We start from the raw sequence: 18,956 nt of genomic DNA on the forward strand, positions 1-18,956 counted from the left end.
ATGAGCACCAGTTAAGGACACATTCAGGGGGAAATTAAGTGATTTGCCCAGAATTACAGGATGTTCAGCAGACGCAGAGACTCTAACCTCGTTCCCCAGCCCCGAAGTAGGTAGCTCTGGCCATTGCACCACATCCTCTCCCTACTTTCATGGTTTGTAGTTGGTTCCGTTTTAGGCGGCGCGAACAGGAGAAATGGGCTGGTGCAAGCTGCCTCCCGAGAGCCACGATACTTTTTTTTTTTTTACTAATTAACCACTGGGGCCATGTACGGGGTTTACATGACAAGATGTTGGCACCTTAGTTCACTAATGGTTCATGTGTAGTACACAGCTATAATGTGAGATTTCAAGGTGAACACTTACAATTGAGTTCTGAAGAGAGCTAATCATACTTTAATAATAATAATAATAACGTGATTTTATAAAGCGCGCAGCTGCCCCAGCAAAGGGGCGTCCCGGCGCTCGAGGCAAAAAGCAGAGCAAAGGCAGCGCACAGTCTAGGCAGGAAACAAGAGGGTTTTAATGGCCTTACGGAAGGGGAACAGACCATCCAAATAGCGGACATGGGTAGGGAGGGAATTCCACAGCCTAGCCGCCAAAAGGAAGAAAGACTTCCCCCCCCCCCCAGCTCTGGCCAGCGTCACACAGGGAACCACAGCCAACAACTGCTCCGAGGAGCGAAGTTGGCGGTTGGGGACATATGGAGTCATTAAATTGGATAGAATCTCAGGAGAAGAAAATTTTAAAATCTTAAAAGTAAGACAGAGTGCTTTAAATTCAATCCTTTTTTTGAACAAGCAACCAATGAAGTTGCCTGATGGCACCTGACAGAACAAAATCTAGGGAGCCTGAGCAGGACCCGTGCAGCTGCGTTTTGGACTCTCTGCAGGCGGAGAACGTCCGCCTTGTTGGCACCTAACAAGAGAGAATTCGCATAATCTATGCGTGAGAATGGTAGCCTGAACTATCAGTTGGCGAGTGGCAGAGTCAAAGAATCCCAAAATGGGCCTAAGGCCACGTAGGAGACCAAAACAAATGCCAGCCACCTTTTTAGTGTGATCCTGAAACCCCAGAATAGAATCAAGCCAGATCCCCAGGTTTTTTACAACTGGCTTGGGGGTTGGCACGTTGCCCATGGAAGTAGGCCACCACTATGAGCTCCAAAGGTCCTTGTTTTTGCCAACCAGCAATACTTTGCTAGCATTTAATTGAAGACAATTCGAGGTCATCCACTCCGAAATTGCCTCGAGTCTAGTACCAAACTGCACCGGACCACAGACTCCGCCATCCGAGAGGGCAACCACCAATTGCGTGTCGTCGGCATATGACACTAGGGTCAGGCCGGCTTCACGCGCCACTCTTGCCAGAGGCTGGACATAGATGTTAAACAAGCAGGGGCTCAAGGCAGAGCACCGAGGGACCCCCTGCTTGCTAAGATGGACATGCGAAAGAAAAGGGGGCGAAGTAACCTGGAACACCCTGTCAGCAAGAAAGGAGCGAAACATATTCAAAGCAAGGCCCACTACCCCCGCCTCCTCCAGCCTGCGTAGTAAGATCTGATGAGACAGTATCAAACGCGGCGCTGAGATCAAGTAAAATCAGCGCCGCTGTTTGACCCTTGTCCAGAATCGACCGCAGATGTTTACACACTGCCAAAAGTGCGGTCTCAGTACTATGGCCCGGGCGAAAGCCTGTCTGAGAGGGGTCCAAGGTGCTATTACTTTCCAGGAGGCACGCAAGAGTTATTAACGTGAGCCTCCGCTACTTTGGCGGCCCAAGGAAGGAGAGATATCGGTCTAAAATTAGCAGGGTTGGTAGGGTCAAGAGAATGTTTTTTCAACAGGGGGACCACACTGGCTGATTTCCAAGCAAGCGGAACAACCGCCGAAGAAAAAGAGGAGTTGACAAAGGGGAATAAGAAGAACCGGAAGGCCGTCCCTAACAAGATCCGGCCGCATTGGATCCAAAGGGGAGCCAGACTTGACCCTACTACTTAGGGAAAGCATCTCCTCCTGGGTGATAGTAGGAATGACCGATAGTGTGTTAATAGGCCGGAGAGCGGGGACAGCAAATTGCTCAACAGAACAGCCAGGGAACGTTTTGTAGATGTTTTCCACTTTCCGGACAAAATATTCAGCCAGAGCTTCACATTGCTCGCCAGAGTTGAGCGCATGGGGATTTTTCCTACTTTTAAAATCATTCAAAATTTTAAAAACACATTTAATAGGGTTATTACTGGCCTTGATTTCATCTGTAAGATAGACAGCCCGAGCAGAATGAATTGCTTTATGATAGGCCTTAATCCCATCCCGGTACTGTCTTTTAGCCTCTAGGTCGTAGTTCTTTCTCCACGCCCGTTCAAGCTTTTTACAGGCACTGCGCATGGCAGCCAAGGAGTCACTATACCATAGGTTGGATCTAGAACAACGACCAACAGACCGCTTCACCGGGATGAGAGAATCCAGGGCACCAGTAAGCCAGTCACAAAATATTTTATAAGCCAGATCGGGATCCGCGCTTAAAGTTGGAGGGCAAGCCTTTAAGGCGGCAAGAAGCTCCTCCAACTTAAGTTTATGCCAACAGCGTCTAAACGTAGATTTAAGATTAACTCTGGGAAGCGGAGTGGGAAGCAAAAGGGAGAGAAGTACTAAACAATGGTCTGACCAACACACTGATCTAGGAGCCCCAGCTGTGATCCCCAAGATGTTGGAAAAGACCAGATCCAACAAGTGGCCGGCAGAGTGTGTAGCTCCCACCACCAATTGTCTTAGCTGGCAGGCGGCAAAATCCGCAAGAAGCCTCCCACTTCCCCCATCCGCGAGGAGATAGAAATGAAGATTAAGGTCTCCCAGGACAATGAAGTTAGCGGAGGTCAGAGCCAAAGCACTTGCTGCCTCGACAATCGCCGAGCTGAATTCTGCCGCAGGGCGATATACTAGGAGGCCCATTACGGAGAAGTGTGCCGTAAGAGGAAGAACAAATCTAGCGCATTCACACCCCGCTATGGGCTCTCTGACCAAAGAGCAGGGGAACCTAGATTTAAAAATAACCGCTAACCACCCCCCTCCCCCCCCCCCCGTCACCTTGTTCACTGTCAAGATACTATACTCAGGAGGCAGGGCTAGACCCGGCTCCGCCACGCTGGTCGCCTTTACATGATGTTTCTTGTATAATTCAAATTGAAACTTATTCATGGCTCATCTCTTAGCATCAGGCCAGACCCTTAGCTTGGCACTGGCTCGGCTCTCCCTGGCAATTTGCTGACTTGGCCACGACTATGATTCAGTGGGGGTCCCACAGCAGTCAAAAGGTTAAGAACCACTACTGTATCCAATAGGTGACGTTATGTATGTATGTGATGTTGATGTAAAGCTCTTTTGTATGTTATATAAAGTAATATCTGTCCTAGAAATAAATAGTAAGACTATTCATTTAGACTGCTTATTATATTTGATCTAGCTCGAAACAATATCATTTTGGTAGTGTGGACTTTTAGTTAGCAAACTGCAGTGAGTTCTGACACTGCTTCAGGCCATGGGGTCGATTAAGTATTTTCTCCTAAAATTATAAATATTGTGCAAGACTGAGTTGGTTACGAAAAACGCCCGTTATTTCTTAACACAGTCAACTCAGTTTGCACAGTTAAATACACCCATGGTGAATGATAATATAGAACTTTCCTGGAAAAGTAATCTAATTTTAGGAAGACAATCCTCTTTATTAATAAATAAAAGTTAATAAAATATACGTACGGGCTTGTGCTGCGCGCGTCACCCTGTGAAGATGGGAAACAAAGACCTTGTTAGCTCAGCAGCAGGGGCCAAGCGAGGGTTGCCGGTCTTCGGTCCTCCAAAGTCAACCAGACAAACGTCGAGTGACAACAATTGGAATGTGCTTTATAAGGGCGTTTGTGCGGACAGTCAGCCTGAACACTGAGGGGGTTGTCCCACCGAGAATTCCAGCATTCACCTGAAAAGAATCGCTGTACCAGACCTAAGAGATTCATAATGGTGACGCAGACCCGATAAAACCGTACGAGGCGGCACAGAAGGGGCGTCAAGCGGCATGTAGTCCCGTTGCTCAATCCCAAATTACACAAGAACCTGAGGTAACTATACAACTATACAGGTCTCGCGAGGTCGCCCTGCGTACGGAACGTACGTCCTTGCGGCAAGCGGCGGCAGGCGGTAGAAAAACAAGGTCTCGTGCACCCTACGCAGGCCTCCCAGCATCCAATGAACAAGCACAAACGATAGAACCTCGCCTCGCCGCGATCTCCGGCACGGCCGCACCGAACAGCTTCGATGCATGTTTGTGATCACAGGACGGGGGAAGGGACGCGCAGAGCGAGGCCTCATTTCACACCTTACTTATGTTATATGACATCGCAGTTCAGATCCTCTCGCTCTATTTCTAAAGGTCACAGCTCAGAGCAAGCGTCAGCAAAGCCAACGAGTATATCTTTCATGTCCTAACACATGTAAATACAGGCATGACCAATACTGGTAAGAAAGTTTAGGCCCGCCCCAAAGTCTTTAAAAATACAGAGGGACAAGTTCCAAAATAGAAAGCAACAGGAGGTGAAATGGACTGAATGTGATAAAAAACACGATGACGGCAAACTATTCCTTCATGCACTACAATGGAAGTAATTCTTAACAAGCATTTACAATGCAATGGTTTTGCCTTTGTTAAAGTTAGAGCTATTGGCATTGCTCTTGACATTATTTTTATTTATGTTTTTTTAAACATAAATAAATGGCATTGTCATTTACAATGCCAATAGCTTAATCTCTCGCAAATGTGAGACCTATTGTACCCTATGGACGAGCTCAGCAGACAGCAATTACTATCACACACACACCCAGAGCCACACACACACACCCAGAGCCACACATACACACACCCAGAGCCAGCCACACACACCCACCCAGAGCCACACCCACCCACCCAGAGCCACACACACACACACACACACCCAGAGCCACACCCACACACACCCAGAGCCACACACACACCCAGAGCCATACACACCCACCCAGAGCCACACATACACACACCCTGAGCCAGCCACACACACCCACCCAGAGCCACACACACACACACACACACACACACACACACACCCAGAGCCACACCCACACACCCAGAGCCACACACACCCACCCAGAGCCACACACACCCACCCAGAGCCACACACACACCCACCCAGAGCCACACACACTCACCCAGAGGCACACACACCCACCCAGAGCCACACACCTGTCTGGCTACGGCCAAAGGAGATATGCAATCTGACACATCAATCAGTTCTATGACCCCACAATTTATCAACTACTCAAGTTCCTTGGAAACGTCCTCCCTCACCATAAAATGAATACTCTGTACTTTGTGAACTATGAGCTTTGCATCAGTTACCAAGATAATCTTGTGCTTGAATCCTTTAAAATGTCCTAGCTTACAACGTACACAGCCAATAACACATCATAGCGTTATCATATAGACAATGTTCGTCTTTCCAAAGAAAATTACTTAGTTTATATATAGGTGAATTGCTCAAAAAGTAAAACAGAGATGGGTACTGGAAACGAAGTTTGAAGAATTTTCTGGGTCAGAGAACCAACTCCAAGCAGTTTTAAAGCTCCTCAGTATTAGGAGCCGTTAGTTAACATTGCGCTCTGTGGCCAATGTTATCCCATGGGGGGGCGGCTTGGCTGTGCTTGGGTTTCTTGGATAGATTGAGTGCATAATACTTCCAAGAGATTTTAAGATGAAGACCAACAATCGACAATAATGGTATTATTAGGTTCAGTATGCACAAGTCGCATTTCAGCTTCAGGTCTTAGAATTCATCCAAACACACCTGCCACGATACCAAAAGTGATGCCCAAGGCTTCACCACCCAGTGGCAAAAGTGGTAAGTAGTATCAGCTTATTAGGAGTGTCCAACACCGGATAGCCACTGTTCCTCCAGCTGGAGAGGTTGGCACCAGGGAGTTAGAAATCACCTGTGATTGCAGAGTATGCCTGTGGGTGAGATCACCCACATGTCAGAGGCACCAACACCAGTACTGCAAAGTCAAGTAGACGTCACACTAGTGAACAGCACCAGGAAATCCTATCTGCGACTGAAACAACAATAGCTCATGAACAATAAGAGGTAGATCAATCAATTCTAAGGTTCCTGCACCCCACATACGCACTGGAGAAAACTCAGTTTGGCCCATAATCTGTACGGGGGAAAAAGGCACAAAGAAGTTACTCCCAGCAACGCAAGTGACGATTGCTGAATGGAAAAAAAAAGCGGAAACGGGAATACATTGGGATAATCGCGTGACGCAGGAGACTCAACCATGGGCTGGAACGCGATTAAAAGAATTTGAAAAGCCGCAAGGTTTCAAGTACTGGGACATGCTGGGGATATCAAAGGTAGGAGATATACTGGAGGGGGGGGGCTTGTTTTGTTCAACTTTCCTCAGAAAGAGTTTGAACTAACCTTTATACAGTACTATAACTACCTGCAAATCACTCACGATTGGAAGGCAGAGCAGATTGAGACAAAAGCAATCCCTGAATATGGACCGGGAAGGCTTCTTATGGGGGGAAACTGGAGAAAAGGCGATCACCTGGTAAGACTTTGATCAACAACCAACCAGACACATTAGTAAGCCACAGGGCTAAATGGGAGGGAGAACTAGAGACCTCTGATGATTTGGATTGGGATGCGGCCCTACTGCACCCCAGGGAAGTGGTGATAAAATCATGCCTCCACTCGATACAATTCAAAATGCTGCATAGGGCGTATTACGATAGGGCCCGGTTACATGGTTTTGGTAAGGCGGCAACACCTCAATACCTTCGATGGCACACTGAAAGGGGAACGAACTTCCACACACTATGGCACTGTCAGGTAATAGCCGCTTACTGGGTCACCATCATCAGGGAACTCAGCAACATACTAGGCACACCGATACCAATGGACCCCAAATACCTACTGCTAGGAATACCTACAGAGATAGATCTCCTCAGGGCCAAACCACTTTTTGCAAATATGAAATATTGGCGGGGAGACAGGATTTGGCAAAACACCTGGGGGCACCAACTCCCCCCACATTGCATGAATTGAGAAGGAGGATGGACCTCTATATAGCAGCCAAGAAAGTGACATACAGGCCGTGGGGAAGCCCGAGGGAATTTGACATGTTATGGGGCCCATGGATTACATACTAAGGATTTCAAATGTAGGCGTGTTAGGGGTGGGGGGGCACAGTCCCACTGTGATAACGCCAAGCAGTTCAGATGACACCCATTAGCGAAACAGACACCAGCCTCACAAATTGTGCCCGACGTTCCCACACTGCTCGTGTCCTCACGAATAATGTGGCTCTGCGCCCGGCATGCTTGGGGGCTGGCACAAAGTCCATGGCACTATGATACAATTTAAGAATATTGACCTGACCCTGCATTGTGCGTGTTTGTTATAAATCCGTGAGGACTTGATGGCTCACGTGACCTATAACAAAGGCGGGACTTCCTGACACTGCCGCCTGGCGATGCGCGGCCGCAGTTCAACAGCATAAAGTCACAGACTGCTTGCACCGTGTGTGCCACGGCCGGGAAATTATTTTAAAATGAAGATCCCGCGAGTCGACCAGGTTACTCCTACTCCACGCCCCCACCCAACGACCGGCGCCACCTGTGAATTACATGGACAGTGTCACAGGTTGTCCTCCTGCTCAGCTACCATCTGCCGTGCATTCAGTGGGCGAAAAAAGCTTCAGCTGTGCTTTAAATTTCGGCTCACCCAAGAAATCACTGAGTGCGGAGCCGATACTGCTCCTCCGAACTTGTTGCAATAACCGCAGTCTAGTGCAGGTGACGCACAGTGCTGGGCGCCAGGACAAGGCACAGCCTGCCAGCAGCTGCTCACCACCTCCTGGGCTGGTAATAAATCGACGATCAATTGTATGCATAAATATGAGATCCCGCCCGCACTCGATCCCAGGCCCACCAGCGCCGGCTGAGAGTGACTCGGTATGGAGCCAGGCCATTGTAACAGCCAGTAAGTGAAGTTAGGGCAGCAAATATAGGTCGCATCAGTGTAAGTGCACATTAGAGTGGGAGGAAGCCTGAATGTAACCTGACTCCAGCCCACAGGACCGCTGCGCTGCCTCAGCGGCTGCTGTGAGGAGTCCACAGGCTGCATCACAAGTGCCTCTGAGAGCGAGCGCAAGTAAAGTGTATTTATTTCTTATTAAACTAAGTTTTCAAAGGCGCCTCACTCCGCGGACGCCCGCCCGCATTCTCTGCTCGCGGCCCACAGACTCACAACACCCGCAAGCAGACCCCCGAGCACAGCAGCGGCCCCTTCAAGCAACGCACATACCTCCGGTTTCAAAGGCGCCTCACTCAGCGGACGCCCGCCCGCATTCTCTGCTCGCGGCCCACAGACTCACAACACCCGCAAGCAGACCCCCGAGCACAGCAATGCCGGACCAGATTCGGGGGCGTTCCCGGCTTTCGGCTGACGTCGCGTGACGTCGGCAAAAGCCAAAGAATCGCGGGAACGCCCCCGAATCTGGTCCGGCATTGACGGACAGGCCCCTCGTCCAATGGCTAGGCTCCATTTATGGAGCCAGCCAATAAATGACGAGGGCCGACCCAAACCCCACTACAGTTCTCATCAGGTTTTCGCCTGCGCGAAAAAGATGCGCAGAGCGCATCTTTTCGCCAGGCAAAACCTAAAAAGCTGCATCATCATATATGCTCCTCTAGCTCTCCGGTGAAACCCAGTTTGGTACCACTGGCCCCCAGGCGCGTTTTATTGAACAATATTTCTTGTACCCTCCACTTTGATGGGGAGACTGTCCTACAACTCTCTCACTCCTGGGCATGTGCTGGCAGGCTACACAAAAATCTTTGCAGCCAGGTCAGAGGCAGACTGTGCAACATCCTCTGTATGTCAGCTTCCTGCGTCTGGGCACAGTTTGCCCATGCTAAAAGCCAGAGGTCCAAACATCAGATTTCACTAAGTAGGAGAGAAATACTTTTCTGGGTGCAACACATGCAACACATACATACACACTTTGTTTTACAACTTTATTTTGCATTTTCAAGTAAACAAAACGCATCGCATATAATCATTGTTCACAGTACATTGTTCACAGTACATCAAGCCCTCATCCAATGAGGAGAGCAAGTCACACATAGTGGTATAGAACAGAAAGCAGACACTGACAAAGACCATCCTAAATTCACACAATGTTTACACTTCAACAGAGTCGGCATCAGAAGCAGAAGGAGACATAACATGAATATCAGATGTGCGTAGTTTCATGACGTTGCCAAGTGGAGACCTCCAGTTCGTCGCACTTGCTTAACATAAGTGGTGAAGAGATGCCAGGTTGTGTCAAGTTTAGCCATCCTGTCCCAGAGAAGAGCAGTCAACCTTTCCATGGCCTACAGCTATGTATATTTTCAAGAACCAGTAATTGTAGGATTTACAGACAGCAGAACTGTAAAGCCAGAGCTAAAGAGGATCACTTACTTCTACAAAGAGCCTCACGGCTTGAACATTGATGTGGAATAAATATCCCTAGAGTAAAACCACTGTCTCACATCTGCCCTTGACCCACCTCCATACAATAGGCAATTGTAGATTGCTCCAGACAACTGTTTCCCGGACACCACCTTCATAGTCTAATACATTTCCTGGTTTTGATGGACAGTCTATCCAAGCAATGAAAAAACATGAACAAAATATGAACGTTAATAGTTGGGGAAGGTTGACCCAAAATTGACACGCTCTGTACTTCTACAAAATATTAGCAATGTGAAGTCTAGACAGCTAAAGCTCTATGTAGCTAACCCTAAAAAGCATCATCCTATCATGTAAACACATTATGCAGATTCACCTCTGCAGATAACTATATGCAAATGTCCATGTCCATCATGCAAACATATAACTGCCACACAATCCCTCTACAAATCCAAGCCCTGCTTATCTGCTGAACTGGAATGTCCTCCTGCCCTGAGTGCCTGACTGCATGCAAGACCGAAATGCTATTTTTTTTACTAGATTTAGCAGGGCTTCTATAAATTCAGCCCAAATCTGCTATCTTCTTGAAGATCTTAGATGCAGCTCTTGGATACTCTTGTCCAGCCTCCCCAATATCATCTAAAATTACTGGTGAAGAGTTTAGAGCTTCATGTCCATCTCTCTTGAACCAGCCCTTGCAACTGCTTCACATGCCACATTTCGTAGATTGCAGAAAAGTATATTTTCTAAGATTTTAATAAGTAAAATTTTGCTTTCAAAGAGGCATTAAGAATTTCAGAACCACCATGTTGCTTCACTAATGGGTCCAAATAATTGCACTTGTTACTTTGCATGACAAGTGAACCACCCACAGGCAACGTTTCAATCAGATACGCTACCAGGTTTGATTCGGAGGTATATAGGTGTGTGTGTGTGTGTAGATTTTTTTTTCTAATGGACAGATGTAGCACTGACAAAATACGCTATTGAACTCTTGCAAGGCTGTCCAGTTATCAGCATACAGAAAGATTGGAAGACAGTAAGAGTTTAGTTCTGGGGAAGCGTTCTCACCATAGATTACTCATTGCTCACATCTCTAGTGTATATTCTGAAGAGCAGACGATGCAACAACACACCCCTGCTTCAAGACTTTGGCTGATATTTTCTTATAAATTGATTGTTTGCCCCTAACGGACCCCAACCTAGGTTCAAGAGTATAAACTCTGGATAGCAATCAACAGGGGTGAGGAAATCCCCTACACAATGTTTTTTCCAAAGCAAGCCCTACTATCCCCTCTATCCATAATAGCATTATGAGAAAGAAAGCAGATATATAGCCCGGTTTAACCTAGGCATACTGAGTCCTACATTTTAAACAATGTTGCAAAAAATGCTATCCGTTGTACCACAATTAAGCCGGGAGCCTGTCTGATAAATTTGAACAAGCCTGCTGTTGTGCCAGTTTTCTCACGTAATAAAATGTGAGGAGAGTTTAGCTTCAACATCGAGCTATGCTGTTAGTTTGTAGTAGTGTGGCAGGCTAGGACCACCCTTCTTTAAATCTGGGTATAAACTAGAACCTTTTCATAACCCAATACCATTTACCACTGAAAGGATCATTTGTAAAGTGGAAAGTGCCAGTAAGCACAGTGTCTGGCTGGTCTTTCAGAAAGCAATTTGTGATTTCAACCCAGGAGTCTAATATCTTAGTAATAACTACTTGGTTCAACTCACAGGCCTGGGTGTATACAAGCTAGGGAGACTTCAAAGAAGGTAGGTCACAGACGTACAATGATGTAGTACTCCTGATATTTCAGAAACTGAGTACCCTTTACTTTGACCCATTCCATTATCAAGGCAGTTGCAATATGAAAGACGGGTGATCCAAAACAATTTTGGAATTATATTAAAGATTATCATGGTTCATCTGGGCGGGCTTCACTTTTGTAGGTTTGTAATTGCTGTTTCAAACTGTGAAATTTGGTAAAACAGCTGTTTTCCATTTAAAGGGCACATTTCCGTTATAAATTGAGGGATTAACCATAACTATATGGCTGTGTTAGATAGGAGGGCTTAGAAGTATTAATCCTGACCGACAGGAGCATATGCAAGGAGCTAAATTGTCCACCTCACAAGTGTGGCACCTTTGGAGAGCAGCAGTCGGTGGATCGAGCTGTGCAATTTTACTGTAGTTTACCGATTCATCCATTGTTGATATTTAGTGGTCAAAACAACATCTGTTTTAATTTGTTTCAGTAGTCTTTCTACCAATATTTCATGTATAGCCCTCAACACTCAAGCTTTTGTACACCGAAGTGTTCAAACAAGCACACTCAGTTGCAGTTTTGAAAAAACAATTTCTTTGCTGTGTAGAATGGGATCAACAGTTATCATGCCAATATAGTTAGAAGTCCAAGTCTGTGTTCTTCAAATTTTCTTTATTCACAGTTTCTTAAAGATTAATCCAGCATATTGTTCGCACAATATGCTGGATTAATCTTTAAGAAACTGTGAATATTCGCACAATATGCTGGATTAATCTTTAAGAAACTGTGAATAAAGAAAATTTGAAGAACACAGACTTGGACTTCTAACTATATTGGCATGATAACTGTTGATCCCATTCTACACAGCAAAGAAATAGTTTTTTCAAAACTGCAACTGAGTGTGCTTGTTTGAACACTTCGGTGTACAAAAGCTTGAGTGTTGAGGGCTATACATTAAAGCTCTGATGAATTATAACAATTTGGAGTGCTGTAATTAGAATTTTCCCATACATACTGATTCGGGCTTACATTTTGTGTTTGCCTTAAGCACCTTTGGATAGTAGGTGCATAGATTTTCTTTAGCACCCAAAAAACCATTACGATCTTTTGCTTTTTCTTATAATATTTCGTGTACTACTTCTAGATACGTACTTGCGGCCCATAGAATAGTGCGGACATTTCCCTCGGGAAACACTACTATCCTCCTTCTTTTGTACAAACTACCAATATTTCATAACTGACAAATGACAGATTCTTTTAAGAAGGGACCTCCTATTTCAATAAGTTGAGTCTAGTCGTTCTCTACCCTTTGAAATCAAAGAAAATATTGAAAGAAAAAGGCAGCTACAAAAAAGTACTAGATCACAGTCTACGGGATGGAGAAAGGCGAGTGTACATAATCTGGATGTTAGGCATAACCCTGCCATTCAAAGCCCACACTGGTGAAGGTAAACTACTACAATAAGATAATGCCCAAAGGGTCCTACCTGTGACAATCAACCACCCTACAGCACACAAGGCATCAGGTATTAACAACTTAATTTTAGAGTTGATGTGTACATAAATATTTATTATGTGTAAGGAATTAATCCTCCCAGAGATAAATGAACCATTCAATTCCAGCACCCGAAAACGATTACTTTCAGAGTCAAACAGTGATTAACATTTTAAAGGATTGCTAAAACAGACCCACAGTGAGCAACATTTGAATTACACTGAGTAGCACCATGTAAACAGGAACCATTAGTTGACCAAGTCACCTCATTATTGGACCACAATACACAGCGATCCATTATTTATCCCCTTTATAATACAAAACAATTTGTAATCTTTCTAAAGGCACTTTCAATTATCTTCTTACCACAGATGACTTTGGATGTCAAAACTTGTGTAAATAAGAAACTGTAATTTCTGTCATTAGTCACAGGAAAAGACTTATTAGTGGCAGCGACTGCATCATAATGTATAGCAGGCGTTGATGTGTGAACAAGCCTAGAAGGAAGAAATGTTCCCATGTAATTGCACCAAGAGATGTGACCCTGTTGGTTATGTGATATGCAGAACCATGTCATACATTCACCCCAGTACAGAGATCTGGGGCTGAATCCATCTTTTTTTTGCTCACCATGCCATTCCAGTTTGAACCCAGCCATATGCAAATAAGTCCTGACCCTATGCCCAATGGGAACAGTCCAGCCCAAACTGCCAGGACAGGTCCTCCCTGGACTGGAAACAAGCATCCTAGAGATGGACTGTTCCCACAAGAAACAGGGTCAAGACTGATTTGCATATGGCTGGATCCAGACGGTGGAGCCTCTCTTCCTCTTTTGAAGGATGCAGAGGCGGAAAGAAGGTGGAAAAAGTGATGGTTTGGCCAATGTGGAAAGAAGAAACCACCTTGGGAAGAAAGGAAGGTCTAGTTCTAAGGACGACCTTGTCCGGATGGACAGCCAGAAAGGGAGGCTTGGAAGGCAGAGCTTGTAGCTAGCTTACCCTGCGCGCAGAGGTGATGGCCACCAGTAAATAGGTTTTCAAAGAGAGGAGTCTGAGGCTCAAAGGGAGCGCACATAAAATATGTCAGAACCAAGTTCAAGTCCCACTGGGGCATTACGTAGGGAACAGGAGGAAATAGATGAGTAATGCTCTTTAGAAATCTATTTACAACAGGGGATTTAAAAAGATAATCCTAATCAGGGAGCCTGAGGAAGGCTGAAATGGCCGAAAGATAGCCCTTGAGAGTGCCCAGAGCAGTATCCTGCTGGGCCTAAGATAGGAGGAACAAGAGAACCTCAGACAGAGGGGCAGAAAGGGGATCCACAGCCTTTGTTGTGCACCATGCCACAAATGTATTCCATCTGTAGGATTATACCGTCTTAGTGGAGGGACGCCTGCCTGCCAAGATTACATCACAGACTTCGGGAGGCAGGTCAAATGATGTCAACTGCCACCGCTCAATCTCCACGCAAGGAGGTGGAGGCTGGACAGGTTCGGGGGAGGACCGTCCCCGGCTGCTGCAACAGACGATCCTCCCGAAGAGGCAGCCGGATTGGATGATCGATGGCCATGTTGAGCAGCTCGGGATACCAGACTTTTCATGCCCAAACCGGCGCCACAAGAATGACTTAGCCCGGTTGCACTTGATCTTCTTCAGAACTCTGGGCAGAAGTGGTGTTGGACTTGGCCCTTAGGGCAGGTTCACCCTTAAACTTTTTGCTTTTATTTGTGACCCTGTGTTAGTGATTTTTGGGTCTCTGCGCACTTTTCCCTGGGTCCCAGAGTGAAAGTGCGTGCGTGTAGCACGGCTGGCCTGCCCTCCCATAGGAATGCATGGGGAATGTGTGTGTCCCTAGTAGTTCCTGATGCGTGGGGAGTGCCGGCTCGAGTTTAGTATGTGTAAACTCGTGAGAGTGAATGCTGCGAGATGGTGTATGCGGCATGTATGTGTCTAGAAGGAAAGTGCTACTTCTGGACATTGAGATATGTGTGCAGTGAGGGTGCTGGAGCGTGATTGGCTGGAGCTGGCTGGCATGCCAGGCTCCAGGAAGTCTGGATGGGTCTGCCCGGTGGTGAGTGGGAGATTAGCATGAGTGATGTGTGGGAGGAGTGTACCTGTGTCCTGGATGGGCTGGGTTTTCCCCACACAATGCTGGCTCCGCCCCCCTGTGGTGTGTCTAATGACCCTAGCCTCCCCAGTGAAAGAAATGGGTGGTTGGGCCATCAAGAGTGCTCCAGAGGCAGCTGTAACTGGTTTTCCCCCCACCCTGCACCCTGAAACAAAGGATTTGTTAGTATAAGAAGGGACTGTGTCCCCTTAGAAAATGTTCTGCTTTTGGATCCTGCCAGAGGGGGCTGTTACTGCTGCTGGGGCCAGGAGGACTGCCACTTGGGGTGTCTCCCTGCCTGGAGACCCAGTGTGCTGGCTCTGGCCCAGCCTTGCCCCCCTGCCTGCCTCCAGCCCTTGCTGGAGCTTGTCCTGTCCTCCAGTGCTGGGGAGCACTGAGGATTCTTTGCCTGCAGCCCTGCTCTCTGCCCTTCAGCGCTGGGGAGCGCTGCAGTCTCCTGCCTAGCGCTTGAAAGCGCTTTATTTTGGCCATAGCGCTGTGAGCGCTGTATTTTGTCCTGTGGCGCTAGGGAGCGCCTGCCCTTCGTTGCTAGCGCTGCTAGCGCTTGGTGTGCACAGCCGGTGCCCACCCGGCATCTGATCGCCCGTGTGGTGATTTGGCGGCGCGGGTGCCACCCCGCTCATTGCCGCCTTGTAAATTGACCAGGTCCGTGATTTATCTGAATCACGAGGGAGCCCACTCCTCGGATAATGGGAGCCCGCCTGCCTGCCTAAAGCGAGCCGCCGCGCTGCCCGCGGCGACCCGGAAGTGGTTGGCCGGCCGGCCAATCAGGTAGCGGGCCGATCGGAAGTCCCGCCCCGCAGCCGCGACCCGGAAGTCAGGCAGGCCGGGGGCAGGACAGAGAGGCAACCGGAAGCGGACGGGAGGCCACCACGCGCTCCGGTGAAGAGAGAAGCCGGCGTCTTCCCTATCCTCCCCAGGCTCCCAAAGCGAGGGAGAGCCCAGGGAGAAGTGTGCAGAGAGCCCCGAGGAGCGGGAGCTCTCGTGGAGCAGCCGCCCGCCGCAGGAGAGCCCCGGAATGAGAGAAGAGGATCCCCGCCGCCCAGGAAGAGTCCTGGACCTTCGCAGAGCGGGTGAGTGAAGCAGTGTTGGCCGAAAAGGGGGGGCCGTCGGGGCACATTGGCGGTGCCCGCCCCTCCCCTGCAGTATCCGGGCCTGAGAGAGGCCAGTAGCGTTCGAGCCCAGAGAGGCTCGTGGGACCTTTCCTTGTATTCTGAGTCCCCAGAGGGGGGACTCCAACGAAGGGGGCACCATTGTTCTTTAAAGGCCCTGTGGGGGCCCGGGCATTTTATTTGTTCTGAGCCTGGAAGGCTCCAACGACGGCCGCATTGTTCTTTGAGCCCCGAGTGGCTCTCCAGTGGTTCTTGGGTCCCCCGAGAGGGGGCCCCCCCGCCCCACCAGTGTTGAGGAGCCCTGAAAGGCTCCTAGGGGCACTTCATTCTGCGAGCCCAGAGAGGCTCCAACGTTGCCCTAACTTTCCCTGCACCAGTTGCCCAGCACTTTGTGGGCGACTGCCACGTTTAGGCCCTGACATTGGGACACAGGGAATGTCACAGGTGGTGACTTATCTGAGTTTTGCACAACTGTATTTTATTGCTACACCTCTGAATGTATTGTGATGCATCGTGTGTTTCCTTCCTTAGACCCCTACAGGTATAGCGATACTTAGGTGGTTTTCTTCTTGTTAGTACAGGTGGTACTAGCGAGGCCCAGGTTCCTTGTGTGATCTCCTAAGATAGTGAGGATTGCATAGGTGGTGCTCACCTGGTACCAGTAGTGACTGGTTGTGTGTTACAAGTTCTGTTTTTGTGCTACAATAATTTTATTCTATGATCTACAAGTGCTAAGTCCTAAAAGTGCATACCCTTGACAGTGGTCCAAGTGGCCCTGTCCTGTACAAATATCCCTTGTAAATTCTGCCCGTGCCTGTTGGCACAGTGTAACAATATGTGTGTTTTATCTGATGTATATTTATTATAATACAAAGGCTATTTTCATATAACCTTGTGTGGAGTTTCCTTTGTGGTGGGCCTTTGGGAGTTGTTGCTGGGGTGCGTGCGCAAATACTTAACTTACATCGCCTCCAGGTTTAGCCTTGCTGCTCGCGCCACGTTACCTAGAGGGTGAGCAGGGGTTATCTTGGCGTGTAACTCCCTTGCCCTGACTTGGGAGTGGTGGTCTCTGACTGACTTTGGTGAAAGCCCTGGCCAGCCAGGGATCCCGTTTCCAACATTGGCGGCAAGCGGTGGGATAAGGATTTGTGTTTGCGTTGTACCACAGTAGCGGCTGGCCGCACTTCAAAGCTCTACATTTTTAGATAACCACATTTGGGGATTATTGTTTTTGGTGAAATTCCATTGTTTCTTCTCCTGAAGAGTGTCATTTGATAATTGTGTTCAGTACATTTGTCCCCCGCCCTGCTTCCAGAGTTTGGTACCTGTGTCGCTTTTGGTCAGGTTGAGAAGTCAGGGGTGGTAGAAACTGCCTTACCGATCCGAGGGGAGGGTGTGTGTGGATGAATGGTGTGTTTTCCTGGACGCATGAGTGAGTTCTCTTTGATAAGGAGAGTGTTGAAATTTTGGAATTGTGTACTCTTACTTCAGATTGCTAGGTCCCTTGTGTTGCACGTGTCTGTGAGCATCCTGTCAAGATGGAATCTCCTTTTAACCTCTGTGGCCTGTTTAAGTACAGTGTGCATGAGTTGGTACGGTTATGTAAGGAGAGAGACATCCCAGTGAGTGAGTCAGACACCCAGTCCAAGCTTAGGGATAACATGATCCTGTGGCAGAAGAATGACTGGGAGCGTGAGCACAGTGAGAGGGAGAGGGCCCGGGCCGCACACCATGAGGGTGGTGGGTCTGAGGGGAGCCCTGAAGAGTCTGAAGTGGAGAGTGAGTTTGACAGTGGATGGGCGCCAGCAGAGAGCGAGTATCCCATAGATGGGGAGTCCCTTGCTGGGTCCAGTGTCAGATGTAGCACCCCATGCCTTTCCCTGTCCCCAGAGGAGTGGTTGGATAGGAGAGAAGAGAGGGAGCACCAGCTGGCCATGGAGAAGCTCAGGTTAGAGCATGCCAGAGAGATGGCGCAGCTGGGTGTGAATGAGCGGATTGCAGAGGCTGAGAGAGCCTTGGCCAGGGAGAAGATAGCCCTAGAGTGTAGGTTATCCCCTGACCGCAGTCATAATTTTCTGGAGCCCCCAGGGAGGGTTGAGTCCAGTGGTGGCAGCTATTTAGATTCCAGTATAGGAAGTCCCACTCCCAGTGCCCCGAGTATGGTACCTGTTTCCCAAGAGGAGGAATATAGGTTGACATTCAGGAACAGTAGGAGGAAGCCGTCTCACCGGGTCTGGGGAAATTATGTGGATGACTGTAGTAGTGCACTGATGGATTGGTTAGAGGTTAACCCGCAACAGGAGTGGCTTGGAGTGATCTACATGGTTCTCAAAGAGCAGTTCCTCAGTATTTTGTGTCCAGAGTTGCGCCAGCACCTGTTGAGGTTGGAATGCTTTGATCCTTATGAGCTGGCAGAGGAAGCAGACCGCTGGGAAGGGACCAGAGGTTCTGTAGAATCATTGGTGAGTGACTCCAACAGTAGTGGTTCAGGTATCTTCCAGCCCTGCGTGGTGGAAGAGGCTCAGTGTAGCCCAGCTAGGTCCCAGGATAGCGAGGATGGTGTAGGGGCTCACTGCCTGGCTCAGTGGAGCAGGAGTGAGGGGGAGACCGAGGTTCCCCAGACGCCCGAAACCCTGCTTATCTGAGTTTTGCGCAACTGTGTTTTATTGCTACACCTCTGAATGTATTGTGATGCATCATGTGTTTCCTTCCTTAGACCCCTACAGGTATAGCGATACTTAGGTGGTTTCCTTCTTGTTAGTACAGGTGGTACTAGCGAGGCCCAGATAGTGAGGATTGCATAGGTGGTGCTCACCTGGTACCAGTAGTGACTGGTTGTGTGTTACAAGTTCTGTTTTTGTGCTACAATAATTTTATTCTATGATCTACAAGTGCTAAGTCCTAAAAGTGCATACCC

General features: G+C 48.1%; 1 protein-coding gene across 4 annotated transcripts in view; it reads right to left on the reverse strand.

Annotated features, from left to right (window-relative positions):
* Positions 1 to 18,956, reverse strand: part of UBE4B (ubiquitination factor E4B) — a 1,139,522-nt gene that overhangs the window by 1,023,292 nt on the left and 97,274 nt on the right. Inside the window, exon 1 of one of the 4 annotated variants that reach the window (XM_078642269.1) lies at positions 3,753 to 3,892. The exons of the other annotated variants lie outside the window; for them this stretch is intronic. The gene's annotated coding sequence lies outside the window, so the exon portion shown is untranslated. Of the gene's footprint in view, positions 1 to 3,752; positions 3,893 to 18,956 lie in introns of those variants that run through there. 4 annotated transcript variants of the gene reach the window in all.

This window comes from Lissotriton helveticus, chromosome 5_1, assembly GCF_964261635.1.
Source record: "Lissotriton helveticus chromosome 5_1, aLisHel1.1, whole genome shotgun sequence".
Classification (NCBI taxonomy): domain Eukaryota; kingdom Metazoa; phylum Chordata; class Amphibia; order Caudata; family Salamandridae; genus Lissotriton; species Lissotriton helveticus.